Source organism: Pseudophryne corroboree, unplaced genomic scaffold (genome assembly GCF_028390025.1).
Source record: "Pseudophryne corroboree isolate aPseCor3 unplaced genomic scaffold, aPseCor3.hap2 scaffold_735, whole genome shotgun sequence".
Lineage (NCBI taxonomy): Eukaryota > Metazoa > Chordata > Amphibia > Anura > Myobatrachidae > Pseudophryne > Pseudophryne corroboree.
Window position 1 is genome coordinate 60,364 of NW_026970316.1, and position 19,942 is coordinate 80,305.

The 19,942-nt window shown below is 46.8% G+C and overlaps 1 long non-coding RNA gene across 4 annotated transcripts; it reads right to left on the reverse strand.

The window, feature by feature from the left end:
- Positions 1 to 6,803: 6,803 nt before the first annotated feature.
- LOC135040235 (uncharacterized) lies at positions 6,804 to 14,536 on the reverse strand. 4 transcript variants are annotated; one of them, XR_010234172.1, is made up of 9 exons: positions 14,369 to 14,536; positions 13,571 to 13,637; positions 10,189 to 11,657; positions 9,696 to 10,060; positions 8,343 to 8,714; positions 8,084 to 8,259; positions 7,676 to 7,803; positions 7,259 to 7,386; positions 6,804 to 6,980 (listed from the first exon to the last, which is right to left on the reverse strand). It is a non-coding gene; the product is annotated as an uncharacterized LOC135040235 (long non-coding RNA). The 4 variants fall into 4 exon arrangements; XR_010234169.1 differs by having other exon boundaries at positions 9,696 to 11,657; positions 14,369 to 14,534; XR_010234170.1 differs by lacking the exon at positions 13,571 to 13,637 and having other exon boundaries at positions 9,696 to 11,657; positions 14,369 to 14,398.
- Between the last annotated feature and the right edge of the window lie 5,406 nt (positions 14,537 to 19,942).

A 19,942-nucleotide genomic window follows, 5' to 3' on the forward strand; every position in this document is an offset into this window, starting at 1 on the left:
CCAGTAAAAGGTGCGGCCCAGAGGCGGGGGGGGGGGGGTGAGGAGGGAGAGGCAGCAGCTGGGGGGAGGGAGTTAATAGCTCCATTTTCCCCACACAGGAAAGGAAGCCCACCCACCCGCCCTGAGTTGGCAAGGAACAGGGTCGGTAGTAGCTAGGACAAGGGAACGGGCCAAGGGAGCGCAGGACTTAGGCAGTTTTTTTTTTCCGTCACTTGCTAATATATGACACGTTGTGAGAAGTTATTACGGTGTTTTGTTTTATCGCAATAAACATGGTTTGGTGTAAATCGTTTGTATTTTCTTGTCACAGCGGGTTGCGGGGAAGGAGCGTTGCACAAGGCATGGTAAGGGGGGATTGTCAGAATGCCTCACATAAGTCACCAATTAGTAGGCCGTACGCCTGGTTCCAGCTAAATGTGGCAGGGGCCATACGGGTTGCGCGCCGTGGTAGGGTGTTATGCGCATGGTAGCTGGTTCCCCAGCGCAGAGGGCATGGTCCGTCGGCCCACAAAGGCGGGCCGGGTACACCTCAGGCGGGGAGGGGGCGTGGCCGTTGCCGGTAAGGCGGCGTAAGGCATGCCCCAGGCATTTCTCTAAACAGCGGGAAAGCCGTGCACCGCTTGCTCTCCTTTTTACCCTGCAATGGCATGTTTTTGGTATTAGGTGGAAATAAAGCTGTGACCATTTATTCTTTGCACAAAATCACAAGTCTCGTCTCCAGTTATTTGATTAGAGCAAGCCGGTGGGGCACCGGAAGGTCACCCTCTCCATCCTTACCCCAGCAATCACCGCCACTGCACTATACAAGGTCTCAGTAATCCGGATGTCCAAACTCCGGCAACAGGTTCAGATGGCTGGAGAGGGACCTCAACACCCCAGGAGCCGAGGGCAGTAGCGGCCACCCCCCAGGTAGCAGACGGGCTCGATTCAGCAGGCTCTCACCTCGCCCGTGATGATAAGTGCCTCTTGGGATCTTCCGCCGCCGCTCAGCCGGCACCCGTCACGGAAGCCGATCACCGCCGCGTCGCCCAGCTTCGCCTCCGGACACTGCAGCGCAGACGTGGAAGCAGGGGGGAGCCAGGTCAGTGTCCTCCGCTCCAGGGGCCATCTCCGGTTCAGCGCTCCGCCGCCGTCAGTCGAACTTCCGTCCCGCCATTCAGTCCCGCCTCTATATATTTTTTTAATAAAAACAAATTGGTATCATATCTAATTTAGGCCATTCTGGCCGTCTTTTTGTTCGGGTGTGTTCTCTGGTGTGAGGGTATACTTGCAGGTGATACCAGTTATAAGAATCCACACCGTGGAAGAACAGCTACTGGAAATACTAAAATCTGAGGGATATATGCAATTCCGGATGAATTGCACCTTTTTTTCGTCCGTTTTAAAATTCGCCTGTACTCGACAGCTGCAGCCCTGCCGCCGGGACCATGAATTCACCATATGCAATACAAAACGCATTCGACACTCCCCTTGGCGGATAACGGACCAATTGGCGAGTAGTGGGCGTCCTGAATTTGACTTCCCGCCGTTTGCAGCCCTTTATTAGGGCTTGTTTGCTGCGTGCTCAGCAGCCATTTTGTGAACCTGCAGAGAGGTGTGAGGTGGTGCAGAGCTAGCAAATTGGTTGTTGTTTGCTGTGGTATAGTTTGGACACCCAGCAGGCTTTAATCCAGGACAGACAGGAGGATACCTGTTACCCCGGAGGAGAGTCATTTTTGGAGCTATTTCTACATTTTTAGGTAAGTACAACATGTGGGTCTGGTGTTGCATGTATGCGTTTGTGTAGTGGGGGTTGCCATGAGGTGTACATGGGGTGTTTGGGGTATGTCTTTGGGGTGTTTGAGGTATGTATATATATGTGTGCAGGTATGTGTATAGCTCCTGCTTGTATTGCTGCATTTTTGGGGGGAGTTTTGTGTTTTGGGGTTGTTTTTCACATTTTTTTTCTTTCTTAAAATGACTTTTTGGGTCATGCTTTTGCATTGGTGTACCTCCAGCATGTGCAGGGATGTTTTTTGTCTTGTTTGGGGTGATTTTAGAGTGTGTCAGTATCAATCTGGTCGACATGTGATGTCGTTTGTTTGCAAAAACAGGTTTGTTTGCTCCTATTTTAGCACTGGTGTACCTCCAGCATGTGCAGGGATGCTTTTTGGCTTGTTTGGGGAGATTTGGAGCAAGTTTGTGTCTGCCATGCGGCTGACATGCCATGTCGTTTGTTTGCCAAACATGTTTTTTTGCTCCTATTTTAGCACTGGTGTACCTCAAGAATGTGCAGGGATGCTTTTTGGCTTGTTTGGGGTGACTTGGAGCAAGTTTGTGTCAGCCATGCGGTCGACATGCCATGTCGTTTGTTTGCCAAACATGTTTTTTTGCTCCTATTTTAGCACTGGTGTACCTCCAGAATGTGCAGGGATGCTTTTTGGCTTGTTTGGGGTGACTTGGAGCAAGTGTGTGTCAGCCATGCGGTCGACATGTTGTGTTGTTTGTTTGCCAAACATGTTTTTTTGCTCCTATATTAGCACTGGTGTACCTCCAGAGTGTGCAGGGATGCTTTTTGGCTAGTTTGGGCTGATTTTAGTGTGTGTCGGTATCAATGCGGTCGACATGTCGTGTCGTTTGTTTGATAAAACAGGTTTTTTACCTCCTATTTTAGCACTGGTGTACCTCCAGAGTGTGCAGGGATGCTTTTTGGCTTGTTTGGGGTGACTTGGAGCAAGTTTGTTTCAGCCATGCGGTCAACATGTTGTGTCGTTTGTTTGCCAAATATGTTTTTTTGCTCCTATATTAGCATTGGTGTACCTCCAGAGTGTGCAGGGATGCTTTTTGGCTAGTTTGGGCTGATTTTGTGTGTGTCGGTATCAATGCGGTCGACATGTTGTGTCGTTTGTTTGCTAAAACAGTTTTTTACCTCCTATTTTAGCACTGGTGTACCTCCAGAGTGTGCAGGGATGCTTTTTGGCTTGTTTGGGGTGACTTGGAGCAAGTTTGTGTCAGCCATGCGGTCGACATGTCGTGTCGTTTGTTTGCCAAACATGTTTTTTTGCTCCTATATTAGCACTGGTGTACCTCCAGAGTGTGCAGGGATGCTTTTTGGCTACTTTGGGCTGATTTTAGTGTGTGTCGGTATCAATGCGGTCGACATGTCGTGTCGTTTGTTTGACAAAACAGGTTTTTTACCTCCTATTTTAGCACTGGTGTACCTCCAGAGTGTGCAGGAATGCTTTTTGGCTTGTTTGAGGTGACTTGGAGCAAGTTTGTGTCAGCCATGCGGTCAACATGTTGTGTCGTTTGTTTGCCAAACATGTTATTTTGCTCCTATATTAGCACTGGTGTACCTCCAGAGTGTGCAGGGATGCTTTTTGGCTAGCTTGGGGTGACTGTCAGCCATTTTGTTTGTGTCAGCCATTTTGTGTTAGCACTGGTTGACCTCCAGTATGTGCAGGGATGCTTGTACAGGGCTTTTGGCTTATTTTGCTTTTTTTTTTTTTCTATTCTTTTTTTTTATTTTATTATTTTGTGTGTGTTTGGTCCTGCTTGAGAACTGAGGTCTCAGCAGCATGACGTGTGGTTACATGTAATTTTGTAATGTGTGTTAAATTTGTAAACATATATATTTTTTCTTTTTACAACAGAGATGTCTACGGCTAAGTGGTCCCGATCCCCCCCTTCCCTCCACCCCTCAGAAGATCTTTCCCTGCATAGCAATGAGGAGTGGGAGCCGGAGCCGACCCAGGAGGAGGATACGACCGACCAGTCATGCAGTGACCAGCCGCGGTCGTCAAGGGACCAAATGGAGATGTCAAAGAAAAAGAAAAAGCCTAGACAGGTGAATACTGACAACACCTGCAGACACAATAGCATCCAACTTGACACACCCTAGTTTGCGCACTGCCATGAAGACCTACAGGTATCTTTGCACACTGCCAGGGATACTGACACTCACAGGTACATACCGATCTTAGTAAATGCATGTTTTGTTTTTTTTATCCCTAAAGGCAAGAAGCCAGCCAGAGGAGCAGTCGGAGGAGGAAGCCTTTGGTGAAGATGCAGGACCGAAGAAGCCGTGTGGACCCAGATACACTGAGGCGGAAAACTGTGCCCTAGTGCATGGTGTCGACAGGTCCTACGACGTTCTGTATGGATCAAGGGCACAGACCACAGCAGCTAAGACCAAGCAAAACATCTGGGATGCCATCGCGAGACAAGTCACTGCAGTATCTGGAAACCGCCGGAGCACCAGAAACTGCATGAAGCGGTACAGTGATTGCCGCAGACAGACCAAAAAGAAGATGGGGATTCAGCGCCGACATGAGACAGCTACGGGAGGTGGTCCGGCTCTCAATCTGAAGTGGCTACCCTGGGAGAATGTTATCAAAAGGCGCATGAACCCTAACATGGTCGAAGTAGTTCGCGGAGGTGTGGACTCCAGCCGTCCTGCTGGCTTTCCCGAGGAGGAAGAACCACCCAGAAGACGGAAGACGGCGGGAGACAAGCAGTCCAAAAGAAGGCATGATGGTAAGAATACATTCAGATGAGCTGTACTAAAAAAAAATATTTTTGTATTTGCTAATGTGTTTTTTTTTCCAGACACGCCTGCCCAGAGGACATCACCTGCGCACAGGACATCGCCAGCGCACGGACCATCACCTGCGCAGCAGGCATCAGCAGCAGCGCGCGGACCATCATCTGCGCAGGCCATCACCAGATCGTCATCTCTCCAGGATCTCTGGGACTGTGACCGAAGAGCCTCAACAAGACACTACCCTTGTGGACCCATCACCCAAAATGTTTAAGTCTACAGGGTTAACGGACGAGACTTTTCTTGGGTTTGAAGACAGCCGTGCAGACGTATCCAGCCAGACCCTTGAAAAGTCTGCAGAATTGAGGACAAGTGAAGCTCCTGGAGCAGCGGCACCACCGCATGGAGAAGGTTTGTATTTATTTTTGTGGGGGTGGGGGGATGGGAGGGGTACCATTTTTGTATAGTTTATTAACTTACTTTTTTTTTTCTTTTGCAAACAGAGGTGCCACGGACCAGCAGAGGACTAGCGTCGGGGATTGGTTCCTACTACAGGCCAGATCTCATACAGGATTCATCAGAGGATGACGAGGTGGAAGTGCAGCAGCCTGCTGTTTCTACATCCCTGTGTGAGTAAATATCGAATTGTGAGCCTTCAAACAAATGTATGATGAATGTGTATAATAATTTCTAATTTTCTTTTCAGCTGCACAAATGCAATTGGTGGCAGACGTACAGGAAGGGCAGGATCCCTCAAATGTTCAGAGGGTACACACCCTGGCAGCAGAGATGAATGTCAGCCAGGATAGTTTTCGGGTTGTCGTTGGAAGCAGACTGGACGCCATTGAGAGGACAATGGATAAGATGGCAAACGGTCTGCTTGAACTGCAGAAGGCTCAAGCCGACAGCACGGCCAAAATTCAAAAGACCAGACGAGAAGATCATAGGGAGACTATGGACATCCTTCAACTTCTGACCACATCCATCAACCGGCTGGTGGAGAACACAACATGCCTGGCACACAGCTCTAACAACATGTCGGAGAGCCACCGACATTCCGCATCCAGCCAACAGATCATCGCAACCACACTGCAGATGATGTACAATAAGCTCCCAGAGCCAGCTCGTCAACACGCTGGTGATCCACCACTTCCGCTATCACAAGCCACATGGACGCCTCCTTCCCTTCCTCCACCACAATCCTGGTATAGACAGTCACAGCTGTACCAAGGATATACAGGGATGTACCCCACCCACCAGATGCCTCCACCACCAACACCGGCCGCAACATCTGCACCCGCACGGGCACCGAGGCTTATTCAACCCACTACCCAGCCGCCCAGGACATCAACGCCCCATCAGGAGGAAGACGAGGATCCGGACAGACTTCCACCATAAGCCCGGTCGTATTGTTTTATTTACCGTTATGTTTTTCATGTATCCCTTTCTTCCCCTGCCATTAGTTTTTTTTCTTCTTACTATTGTTTTATATGTGTTGGGCTCCCCCACCCGTGACCGGGTACTACCAAGGAGCTTTATGTCTAGGCATACATGCGCGGGCATGTATGCAGGTGCGTGTGGTAACGGATGAAAGCTCCTTGTGGCTACATGTGTGATGGGCCAAAGAGCTATTCTGATACCACTTTTTTTACCCAAAAAATCCTTTTTGTATTGGTGTACAATAGGCTTTCATTGTTGTGTGAATTTACTATTCACTATTGTTTGTTTTTGGCTTATTCATAGGATTGGGTTGAAAATTGAAGTGGACTGCATAGTTCGTGTTTGCGTACCAAGGTGAGTAGAGCCATGTTCCAATGTATATTTTCAAGAAACTTTGGACCGCCTGCCTTTGTGGAACCACACAGCCCGGCAATGGGTCATGCTGGGCTGTGTGGTTCCACAAGTGCAGGCGTGTCAAAGTGCTGACCACTGACACCACTATTCCACTTTGGACCGCCTGCTTTTGTGGAACCACACAGCCCAGCAATGGGTCATGCTGGGCTGTGTGGTTCCACAAGTGCAGGCGTGTCAAAGTACTGACCACTGACACCACTATTCCACTTTGGACCGCCTGCCTTTGTGGAACCACACAGCCCAGCAATGGGTCATGCTGGGCTGTGTGGTTCCACAAATGTTCTTGGGAAAGGAATGAACATCACATTAGTGTCTTTACTTATATGCTTTTTTTTTTCCCATGGATATCTACACAAGAAAAGAATGTAAAGAAGAACAAACTATTTTTTTGTTTTATTACATTTCATTTTTTATTTCAAAAATAAAATTAAATTTTTCTTTAATAAATGTTTAAATTGAGAAGTTTTCTGTGGTTTTTATTTAAATTATTAGCAAATACAATGTTAAATATGAGATGCAGTGGAATTGTTAGGTCACCCATGGTACATCAGGGGAACTGTCGTGTCCCTTCACATCCACGCAACTTGGGAAGGATACTCCGCAAGACCTGTGGAAGAGAATAGTATGAGGTTCCAGCTATTGGTAATAGTGTCACCTTGGTATGGAAAAGACGAGGTACAAGCAACACGACACAAGCAGGTTACAGTGGGCCCAAATGCAACCCCCCGGCACTTGCGTAACTACACATCCAAACATTCCCTGACACAGCGTAAGCATTGGTGTGTCAGGGCATGATTGGATGTAGTTTTGCAAATGCCGGAGGGCTGCACTTTGGACATGCAGGGGTGACATGGACAGGAGGGAGTTTTGGGCAATACATCTCACCTGAGGAGGGTTGTCAGCTACATGGCGGAGGTTCAGGTCCACATCACAAGTAGGTCGCCCATGGTACATCAGGAGAAATGTCGTGTCCCTTCACATCCACACCACTTGGGAAGGATACTCCGCAAGACCTGTGGAAGAGAATAGTATGAGGTTCCAGCTACTGGTAATAGTGTCACCCTGGCATGGAAAAGACAAGGTACAAGCAACACTTTGACACAATCAGGTTACAGCAGCCTTTGTCTCAAATTCAACCCTCCGGCACTTGAGAAATTATACATCCAAGCATGCCCTGACACAGCGTAAGCATTGGTGTGTCAGGGCATGATTGGATGTGCAGTTTTGCAAACGCCGGAGGGCTGCACTTTGGACATGCAGGGGTGACTTGGACAGGAGGGAGTTTTGGGCAATACATCTCACCTGAGTGGGGTTGTCAGCTACATGGCGGAGATTCAGGTCCACATCACAAGTAGGTCGCCTATGGTACATCAGGAGAAATGTCGTGTCTCTTCACATCCACGCAACTTGGGAAGGATACTCCGCAAGACCTGTGGAAGAGAATATTATGAGGTTCCAGCTATTGGTAATAGTGTCACCCTGGTATGGAAAAGATGAGGTACAAGCAACACGACACAAGCAGGTTACAGTGGGCCCAAATGCAACCCCCCGGCACTTGTGTAACTACACATCCATACATTCCCTGACACAGCGTAAGCATTGGTGTTTCAGGGCATGATTGGATGTGCAGTTTTGCAAATGCCGGAGGGCTGCACTTTGGACATGCAGGGGTGACTTGGACAGGATGGACTTTTGGGCAGTACATCTCACCTGAGGGGGGTTGTCTGCTACATGGCGGAGGGTCAGGTCGCCCATGGTGGAGTTAGATAAATGGGTCCAATATTTGCGGCAACCCAACAACAGGAGAAAACAGGGGGTAACAGGTCGTCAACAGGACAAAACTTTGAAAACAGGCCTGGGAAGGTGCGTCAACAGGACGTAAAACTCTGAAATACATAAATAAAGATGTTTTTTTAGAATATTACAATCTCAGTTTACACGATAATACAAATGTTACAAGTATACTCACAGGCAACGGAAAAAAAGTTTTGTACCAATGTCCGTCGGGAATCATCTCCTTCGTCCATACCCACCGGTAGAGCAGAAGAACGGTTCCCGCGTCAGAAAGCACTGTGACGAAGAGTCACCGGCAAACAGTTTGCGACACATATGTTGTGTAAAATACAACATGCATTTACCATGCCGCAAACCTTTCCCAGTGAATACAAAAGAGCACCGCCGGAAGTGCCTAAACATCTAAACCGGCTTTTAAGTACCCCGAAGGCACGTTCAATTATTTGCCTCGATGCTTTGTGTGTCTCTTGGTAACGTTTTTCTGCTCTACCAACAGGATTTGACAATGGGGTCAAGAGCCACGATTTGTTGGGATAACCCGCATCGCCTATAAGAAAAGAAAAAAAAATGGTGGGTAATATAAAAAAAAAATAAAAAAAAATAAAAACAATTAAAATAAATACCTAACAGCCAGCCACCCGGCATCTTTCCTGTTTCGAACTTCTCAAACAGCGATGACTGACTTAGGATGAAGTAGTCGTGAGACGATCCAGGAAATCCCACAAAAATATTCAAAAATTTCATGTTGACATCACAGACCGCCTGTACATTCATGGAGTGGAAATGTTTTTGGTTCCGAAAACATTCTTCCGAATTCCATCGCGGTCTGATCTGCACGTGGGTTCAGTCAATCGCGCCCAGAACATTGGGAAATTTGTATTTGGTAAAAAAGCCTAATTTGATCTCACGACATTCGCTGTCCGTCTCTGGAAATGTGATGTACTGGATCGTCAATTTGCGGAAAGCCCTAAAGACCTGGGTTATACAGCGCGACAGTGTCGACTGTGAAAAACCGCATGTTTGAGACAGTGTAGGCTGGAATGTGCCTGACGCCAAAAAATGTAACGTAGAATGTCATGGTTCAGTTGTTCCATGTCACTTCCCAATTTCCCGGCTTTCGGGGATTGGAAATGTTAAAACATATTAGGGACCTATCTACATGGTATTGGTGGAGCTTCAAACCAGGAGGCCTAGAAATATTAAATTTCTTGTCCACCGGTCTCCCACCCCTTAACTCAAGTACCTCATCTATCGATAAAGAGTATGGCACTAGTCCTGACTTTCTATGACCTTGAGGTACTTGTGAGCACACCCAGCATTCTGTTTGGTTTAAAACCTTACCCACTAATGAGTGATAGTCACTCAACGGATGACGGTCCATGTTGATATTAAGGCTGGACTGACATCTCTGGATGCACCCATCCTCAACTATGTTTTCACAATTCCTACAGATACAATTCTCTTCAGCTAACAATCCTTCACAATGTCTCTTAGTGTCATGGCTACCAGATCGTTTTCTGATACTCGCCTTTACTCGGTGATTGTGTTGCTCTTGGAATTCTACTACTCCATCCTGATCATCAGAACCCTTTCCAGATCCTTTCTCGACCTCACTGGTACTCTCACCGAAACAGACTGCTCTGGTCAACAACAGGGTCAACAGGAAAACACGGACTGCAGTCTCTTGGTGCGAGTCCATCTTACAAGAGGAGAAAGAGAAAGTTGTAATGGGGGTACAGAAATTAATTGAAGGGGAAAAAAACTTGTTACGATAATTTGTCCTCTAGTCTTTTTGTTCTTCTTGCTCAGTTGTCATCTCAAAGGTGCTGTCTCTCAGTCTTCCCACAACGAACACTCCGGTGATACAATATTCTTTCCAAATCAGTGATCTTTCTGTAAGGAGCATAAATCTTGCATTACCATTTATCTAACTTTTGTGTGACATACCATCCGTAAAACATGAAAGAACAAAAAGAGAGAGAACAATTAGGAAAAAAAAACATTGTCGGATTTCCGTTCACCATTAGGCTTTTTACACCAACATGTCCATAGGTATCTCTGCACTTTCTCCCCCACCAGTATTTCCACTCTCCACCCTTTGTGCCTGGCCAAACACAACGATGCTGGTAAGATATACTGGGGTTGGGTAGACCTCTGAAAAGACCAAGTAGTCATGTGACGTTTGAGTTCTGCTGGTGAACGTTAGCGATGAGAAGGAAACATTTAAAGATAAATTACAAAGTTTACCCGGCCGTCCCTGTGTCTACAAGGAATTGACCTCCCAATTACATTGACTGTAACCTCAGGCTTACTATCAAGGCTAATGATCAACTTCACTGGCTGCAAATTACAGGTGCTTCCCAAAATTCTTCCTATATGATCCCTGATTACAATTACGTGTGTCATAACTTTGCTTGTGTTCTTGTCTAGGAGGTCTGACTTTATGTGTGCTGTTACAGTTGCTGGCATAATGCCCTTCCCTTTTACAAAGATAACAAACCCTTGGCTTCCTCCATGTGCCAGTGGCCTGGGGTTTTGGTCGATTTGATGCCTCTTCTAGTGCTTGGATGTTCATCACCATCAACCGCTCTCCCCGTGCTTCCCTGGTTCTTTGGATATTACGGTCATGCTCGATAGCGGACTCTCTTAATGCAGCCACCGAGATACCTCTCCAGTTAGGTAGAGAGGTTTGTACCCTGATTCTTAGTGTGTCTTTTAAGCCATCCATTAATACGGACACAGCTACCTCCCTATAATGTACATTATCCTCAATGTCCGTGATCCCAGTGTATCTAGATATTTCCTGCAGTGCTCGATGGAAATATTCCGCTGCCATTTCACCTTCTTTTTGGCTAATGGAGAAAATTTTGTTCCACTTGACAACAGTTGGGAAATATACTCCTAATTGCAGATTGATTTGTCGTACATTCTCCTGAGTGTATTCCTCAGTGAGAGGTACGTCTGCGTCTAATTTACAATCAGTAATAAATTTCGCAGGGTCAATATTGGAGGGTAGACATACCCTCAGCAATGTCCGCCAATGTTTGTTATTGGGTTATGCGGAGTTACCTAATTTTTTAATGAACCTTTGGCATGCGGCTAGATCTTTCCTGGGATCAGGAAATTCAGACATAATTGTCCTTAATTCTGTCTGGGACCAGGGGCAATGCCCCTGACGTGAGTGACTCCCAGAGTGTCAGTCTGTCCATTTGGGACTGCAATCACCCTGACAGAATTAAGTTCAACTACATCATCTTGTGTTGACTCTACAATGTGAGGTGCAATTGTCTGTGCATAATATACAATACCGTACTTACCTGTGGACACGACCTCACCTGACCCTCCATTAGGGGGCTTTACTACTGTCTTTACCGATTGGGCCGTGCCCACCTGGGTGTCTCGTATGATGGCTGCTGGAAAAGGTGCCGACATCATGCTGGGCTCAGTTTCTTGCTTGTAATCCTGAGGGAAGTTTAACATGGGGTGCAACCTGCATGGGTTAGAATTTGTACATTTATCAGTTTTCCTTCTATCATTATTACATTTACTACTATCATTATTAATACAGTTACTAAGTGCATTATTATCATCATCATATCCCAGTATGCCATTCTCTGTAGCCATTGTTTCTCAAGTTGCCATGTGTTTCCTGCTAAGGTGGGAATCAGCTGTGCCAGCTAATTCCCTTTGTATCTCACCTTCCTGTTGCCATAACTGTAAACAATCATAATGCCTAATCCTCTGTTTTGCAGATTTTATTAGACATATCCTTTTTCTTAGATTTTGCAATACCTCAGGATTCAAACTGCCGACCCTGGGGTACTGTTCACCATCATCCTCAGTCATTCGTTCCCATTCTTTGCATAAGACCTGTGTGTGTGATCCATATTTCTCACACATTATATACCGTGCTGTCCCTTTGGGCCAACCAATACCAACGTGAACCCTTGTTGATAGTCCCTTACTTGAGCAACTGGTCCCCATTATTTGCAGGTATTGCTTTCTCAGCGAACCCTTACAAAAATACAAGTTCCCAGAGGTAAGGCGACGGTGAAAGTCCAACGAGTGCCTTCACCCACTCTCGCCCCTATTGGCTGATACGAATTCCAGCAGTGTGCCCACCACTGGTCGTACCCAATCTCGGGATCTTTTTGGAACCTCTATTTACTGAGAGCGTGTGGGAGTATGCTACCCCTCCCAGTAAATATCAGTTGTTGGAGATTTCCTGAGTGAACAGCGAAACTCACTTAAAATAACTAAAACCTACACAAATCACGTTAAAGTGTACAAATAGGGTTTTTGATCCCGCAAAGCGTACGCAAATTGCGTAATGGGTATCAAGGCAACTAACTAATGCACACAATTACATGCGGTACAGTCGCACTGCATATAAGTAACTATTACTTATCCGCTGAACGACCAATGAAATCGGTTGTTCAGGCTGCGAAACCTTCAGCTGGAGCATTATACTAACGGGCCTATATGGGTACTACGCCAACCCCCGGGGCTGCGCTTTCTACCTCTGACCTTTCTTTTTGGTCACGGTTTTCAGAGCGTTGCGAGAGTTTGCCGTTTTCTGACTTCGCAGTCCTCTTGTCTGCTGATACTAATTGCTCCTTTACCTTATACAATGTTAACGTGAGCAAGCCAATCCCACGCCACCAAGTCTCCACTCACCTGGTGTGGTCTCCGAAGGTATCTCGATTTCTGGGTTCACAAAAAAGAATACCTTTATTTGCACACTCACTCCTGTTCACTCATATGCACACTGATTTTTCTGTACAGAAATTACTTTCATTCAGGCAAACAGTTCAATCATCGAGTTTTGCAATAGAAAAAGGTTCTTTTTAAACTAAACTTTTTGGAAACTGAACAAACTTGTGCTATTATCACGTGGCTACTATACCGCCCACACTAAAACAATGCTATCATGTGATTTGAATTTAGTGGGCGTATCCGTACGCACGCTGCGTATTATACGCCACATGTGTAGGCCTTTGCGTTTGCGTATGTAATCTCGCACGTTGCCCGAGACACGTATACAAAAGGCCAGATACGCTCACAATAACACAAATAACACGCTTCTATAAATGTAAACGATGTTCAACTATAATCGCTTACCGAACACCACACAGTATCTTCTGTGCTGCATGCGTGTTTTTACAATTACTCCCTTAAGTATTACTTTATAATATCAACTAAATAGCACCAAATTTCCTCAGCACGTGTCTAGCAATCAATTCTAATGGCAACAAGAGAGTAGCTATGCGAAAATACACAGATACAATTCTAAATTAATCTAGTAATCAATGCTTCCAATAGTATGATTCATATTGGGTAGCTATCTTGTAGAACATACATTGATATAAACACACACATAATTATAATATTATCTCTATGTACCCATTAAGTGTTTCTAATTTGCATATGAATGCTGTGCTTTTGACTGTCTGTGAAGGTGATTTTTTCACTGCCAGGAAAAAAAGCAGCCATACAGGTTAATTTGCATTTCAATTGCTATCCTACAACAAACAGAGTTTACCTGAATCACAGAGGTAAGGAGAGAGAAAAAAACAAAAAACAAAACAAAACTTTTTTTTTATCTGTGTGTGTCATTCCTAAATTAAATATTCATTTTACTATTATCTTTCATTAAGCCCCATCTGAAACTATTTGTAATTGATTATGACATTGGTTAAATAAATGCATTGGTAACTCAAATGGTGATTTCTTTTTGACCATGGCCGGCTTATTATTCCTGAGTAGACTGAAAATCAGCTATTTTAGAAAAACATTCTTTTGGACCTTCCCAAAATGGCCGCTGCTCCTCCCCCTTCCACATCCATGAAGGTTACACAAAATGGAGGACAGACCATGCGGCTTCCTTTGTCACAAAAAAATCACCATGCAAGCCCCTGAAGTTATTTTAGGCCTAAGTTAAAAACAACAACAACAACAACAACAACAACAACACTATATCAGGCTTTTGCAGCAACTTTTAAATATACTTTTAAACCTACTTAAACAGATAAGCAATCCAATCTGAATAAAACACAATATGACTCATTTGAACCTTGTTTTGTAACAATATGATCAGATTTGCAGAGTACAGGTGTGTGCGTGTGTTGCGTGTTTTGCGTGCGCAGTTGGCACCAAACAGAAATTAAACAGATTTAAAAGACAATAGCTTAACGTTCTTACCTTTCGGTTCCGGATCCCACCAGCAGCCCTACAAACCAAGCAGAGGAGACGCTTATCTGATCAGCACTACCGTATCCCCAACCACCAAACGGATAACAGGGGATACTACCTTCCCGCCCTTTGCTGACGGATAAAGTCTACCCGGTTCCGCTTGGCTGCGGATATGAGGAGGCCCGGATGAGTCCCCCAATTGATAAAGTCAAATATTTACCTTTGAACATAAGCTATGTATTAACACCATGAAGCCGTTATGGCCGCTAAACCACGTGCACGTGCTACGCACTTTGTACGCTATTTGCATATAAAGACTTTGCACGTGGTACGCACGTAACGTACACACGCTGCGCTGGGCGTATGGAATACACACAGCAGGCGCACACACAGTTCATAACCTTTTAGACCTTGTTATGTTAAACACAGAGATGATATGCTTAAACTCTAAACCTTACTCATAAAGCACTGCAGCGATGTGACGCTGGAAAACCTTAATAATGCGTATGCAATATGAGCGATTGAGACGCTCAGAAACCCTTAGTAGTAAATGATGAAATACACATGACCTGGTAAGGTTCCAACACCTTCATAGAAGATACTTTTAGTATGAAAAAGGGGAAAACAATTACAGCTTATACACTACAGACCTAACATTAATATCTAAACATAATAACAAGAAATAAGATATAAACATTAGCAAAGCACACAGAGTGAGAATGAATGGCATACACAAAGAATAACAAAATGGCTACTGAGAAATATACATACATGAGAAAGTTTCGCCGGCGCAACCTGAATTCAGTCCTCAGCTATCAAGGAGAAAGCCTTCAGAGTCTTGTGTGTCAATGCCTGTTGCAAGCTATATTTATTCACTAGCTCAAGACATACTACAATAGACACTGTGTGCTCTTTTTCCATTGGTTAGGGGGTGGGACATGTCCTGCACCAGGGGCCATTGGTTAGTTCAAGAAGTGGGTGATGACTAGGACTTGTTAGTATTCCAAATTCCTGTCTGTCTGGAATGTTGTGGGTAGCTATTGTTTCGGATCTTCCAAACAAACTGGCTCTGGGCTTTGTTTACCCCACTGTCCCCTCCTTTAGTTGAGACAATGACAACTGAGCACTTATTATTCTGGAGAGAAACCTGGCCCTATTCATAAACAAAGGTGTAAGCCCTCTTCATAGAATCTCAAAGCTTAGTGTAAATAAGGCCATTGTATCTCAACTGTGGGAAATTCATGTGTGAATTCCATTCTGATCATCTGCCCATTTGTAATATATTTTAAATGCAATTTTATATCTATTTTCTACTTCTGCGCATAACTATACGCAGAAATATGTGAATCTTTCCTAACTATCATAGGAATATTACTCTTAAAATACCCTACAGCTGGATACTAAACACCACCTTTCAACCTTTATCTGAGCCTTCCTAGCATGTAAAGAGGAATCTCTCTGTCCAAGAACCGTTTAAACGTAACATACTTGCTGACGATGTCTAGGGGAATATTAACTATAAAACACACTATATGGGTTAAATATGTTGCGATCGAGTCGCCCGCTACATGCTCACAAACTCTACCGTAAATGCGCATACCACGCGCGTGATCGCCGGCGCGATCTTACGCAATTTGCGGATATGAGCACGCACCGCAGACTGGGTGCACGTACAGCAGGCATGTGCATGGGGTTAGTACAAGGCATGTGAATCAAGATATTTTTCGACTTTGACAATATATATATACACACACTCATACATACATATGGAAACCCCCCCCCCCCCCCCCCGAAAATCCTGCGTTTGCCACTGATACAATACAGAGAACAATGCAGCAGGGGATTAAGTCATTACAGCAGAGGATTAAGTCTGACTGGCCAGTCACAGTTAATCCTATTAACCGTCAAGATAAATGTGGAAACATCTGTACATGAATAGTGTTCATCAGAGGTTCCATATTGTGAGAAACCATCATACAGGTAAGCTGCATGTTGAATTGAAAAGAAAATCATGTTGCCACGCCCCTTCTGTTATGTGACCATGCCCATTTTTTTCCAGCATGCGCACACAATTTCTTTGTAAGGCTTTTGATTTCTTTTTTTTTTTGGAGGGGGGGGGGGGGGGCATTCTAAATTTTGCCCTGGGCTCCAATAACCCTAGTTACGCCTCTGGTGAATAAATTCCATGCGCATGTGCGTGGTGTCTACTCTGTGGAGAGAGGGACTGGGGACGGTGCCAGCAGCTCCCACAGTGACAAAAACAGAAGGTGTGGCTCACGGGCACAGCATTTCCCACAAAGCCACACCCCCAGTCATGAGGCCACGCCCCCAAGTGCAGTGGTGCCGATTTCAATTTACAAGAAGGCGGAAGGTAAGACAATGTAGACTTGTGTGTATCCCACATTTATACCTCCTTATAACTGAAAAGATGGAACAGTGGAGAGGAAAAGCGTGTAAATACAGGGTGAGCACAGTAGGTGTGTGTTCATGTAAACAGAGGTAAGGGTGGGTTCATGCAAATGCGGGTAAGGGTGAGTTCATGCAGTAAGGGTGGGTTCATGCAAATGTGGCTAAGGGTGGGTTAATGCAAATGTCGCTAAGGGTGGGTTCATGCAAACGCGTCTAAGGGTGGGTTCATGCAAATGCGGCTAAGGGTGGGTTCATGCAAATGCAGCTAAGGGTGGGTTCATGAAAATTCGGGTAAGGGTGGGTTCATGCAAATGAGGCTCTTGTATTCCTGCAGAAACGTGTATACGGCTGTAAGGCACCATGGGAGTTTTTAGCAGCCGTACAAACGCTAAGCCGCCGCCCTCTGGGAGAGTATCTTAGCAGAAGTGCGAACGAAAGGATCACAGAGCGGCTACAAAAAAAAAAATGTGCAGTTTCAGAGTAGCTCCAGACCTACTCCCCTCCACTACCCCTCATCCTCAGCACCTTTCCTCTCCACCACTCCTCATCCTCAGCACCTTTTCTCTCCACCACTCCTCTTCATCCTCAGCACCTTTCCTCTCCACCACTCCTCCTCATCCTCTCCACCACTCCTCCTCATCCTCAGCACCTTTCCTCTCAACCAATTCTCCCCATCCTCAGCGCCTTTTCCTCGCCACCACTCCTCCTCATCCTCAGAACCTTTCCTCACCACCACTCCTCCTCATACTTAGCACCTTTCCTCTCCACCACTCCTCCTCATCCTCTCCACCACTCCTCCCCATCCTCAGCACCTTTCCTCTCCACCACTCCTCCTCATCCTCAGCACCTTTCCTCGCCACCACTCCTCATCCTCAGCACCTTTCCTCGCCACCACTCCTCCTCATCCTCAGCACCTTTCCTCTCCACCACTCCTCCTCATCCTCAGCACCTTTCCTCTCCACCACTCCTCCCCATCCTCAGCACCTTTCCTCTCCACCAATCCTCCCCATCCTCAGCACCTTTCCTCGTCACCACTCCTCCTCATACTCAGCACCTTTCCTCTCCACCACTCCTCCTCATCCTCAGCACCTTCCCTCTCCACCACGCCTCCTCATTCTCAGCACCTTTCCTCTCCACCACTCCTCCTCATCCTCAGCACCTTACCTCGCTACCACTGCTCCTGTTCCTCAGCAACTTTCTTTGCCACCACTCCTCCTCATCCTCAGTGCCTTTCCTTGCCACCTCTCCTCCTCATCACCTTTCCTCGCCACCACTCCTCCTCATCCTCAGCACCTTTCTTCGCCACCACTCCTCCTCATCCTCAGCACCTTTCCTCTCCACCACTCTGCCTCATCCTCAGCACCTTTTCTCTCCACCACTCCTCCTCATCCTCAGCACCTTTCCTCTCCACCACTCCTCCTCATCCTCAGCACCTTTCCTCTCCACCACTCCTCCTCATCCTCAGCACCTTTCCTCTCCACCACTCCTCCTCATCCTCAACACCTTTCCTCTCCACCACTCCTCCTGATCCTCAGAACCTTTCCTCTCGACCAATTCTCCCCATCCTCAGCGCCTTTTCCTCGCCACCACTCCTCCTCATCTTCAGAACCTTTCCTCTCCACCACTCCTCCTCATCCTCAGCACCTTTTCTCTCCACCACTCCTCCTCATCCTCAGCACCTTTCCTCTCCACCACTCCTCCTCATCCTCAGCACCTTTCCTCTCGACCACTTATCCCCATCCTCATCGCCTTTTCCTCGCCACCACTCCTCCGCATCTTCAGCACCTTTCCTCTCCACCACTCCTCCTCATCCTCAGCACCTTTCCTCGCCACCACTCCTCCTCATCCTCAGCACCTTTCCTCTCCACCAATCCTCCCCATCCTCAGCACCTTTCCTCGTCACCACTCCTCCTCATACTCAGCACCTTTCCTCTCCACCACTCCTCCTCATCCTCAGCACCTTCCCTCTTCACCACTCCTCATCCTCAACAACTTTACTCTCCACCACGCCTCCTCATTCTCAGCACCTTTCCTCTCCACCACTCCTCCTCATCCTCAGTGCCTTTCCTTGCCACCTCTCCTCCTCATCACCTTTCCTCGCCACCACTTCTCCTCATCCTCAGCACCTTTCCTTGCCACCAGACCTTCACATCACCTTTCCTCGCCACCACTCCTCCTCATCCTCAGCACCTTTCTTCTCCACCACTCCTCCTTATCCTCAGCACCTTTCCTCTCCACCACTCCTCCCCATCCTCAGCACCTTTCCTCTCCACCACTCCTCCTCATCCTCAGCACCTTTCCTCTCCACCACTCTGCCTCATCCTCAGCACCTTTTCTCTCCACCACTCCTCCTCATCCTCAGCACCTTTGCTCTCCACCATGCCTCCTCATCCTCAGTACCTTTCCTCTCCACCACTCCTCTTCATCCTCAGCACCTTTCCTCGCCACCACTCCTCCTCATCCTCAGCACCTTTCCTCGCCACCACTCCTCCTCATCCTCAGCACCTTTCCTCGCCACCACTCCTCCTCATCCTCAGCACCTTTCCTCGCCACCACTCCTCCTCATTCTCAGCAACTTTCCTCTCCACCACTCCTCCCCATCCTAAGAACCTTTCCTCTCCACCACTATACCTCATCCTCAGCACCTTACCTCGCTACCACTGCTCCTGTTCCTCAGCACCTTTCCTCGCCACCACTCCTCCTCACCCTCAGCACCTATCCTCTCCACCAATTCTCCTCATCCTCAGAACCTTTCCTCTCCACCACATCTCCACAACCTCAGAACCTTTCCTCTCCATCTCATCCTCAGCACCTTTCCTCTCCACCACTCCACCTCATCCTCAGCACCTTTCCTCTTAACCACTCTGCCTCATCCTCAGCACCTTTTCTCTCCACCAGTCCTCCTCTTCCTCAGCACCTTTGCTCTCCACCAAGCCTCCTTAACTTCAGCGCCTTTTCCTCGCCACCACTCCTCCTCATCCTCAGCACCTTTCCTCACCACCACTCCTTCACATCCTCAGCACCTTTCCTCTCCACCACTCCTCTTCATCCTCACCACCACTCCTCCTCATCCTCAGCACCTTTCCTCTCCACCACTCTGCCTCATCCTCAGCACCTTTTCTCTCCACCACTCCTCCTCATCCTCAGCACCTTTCCTCTCCACCACTCCTCCTC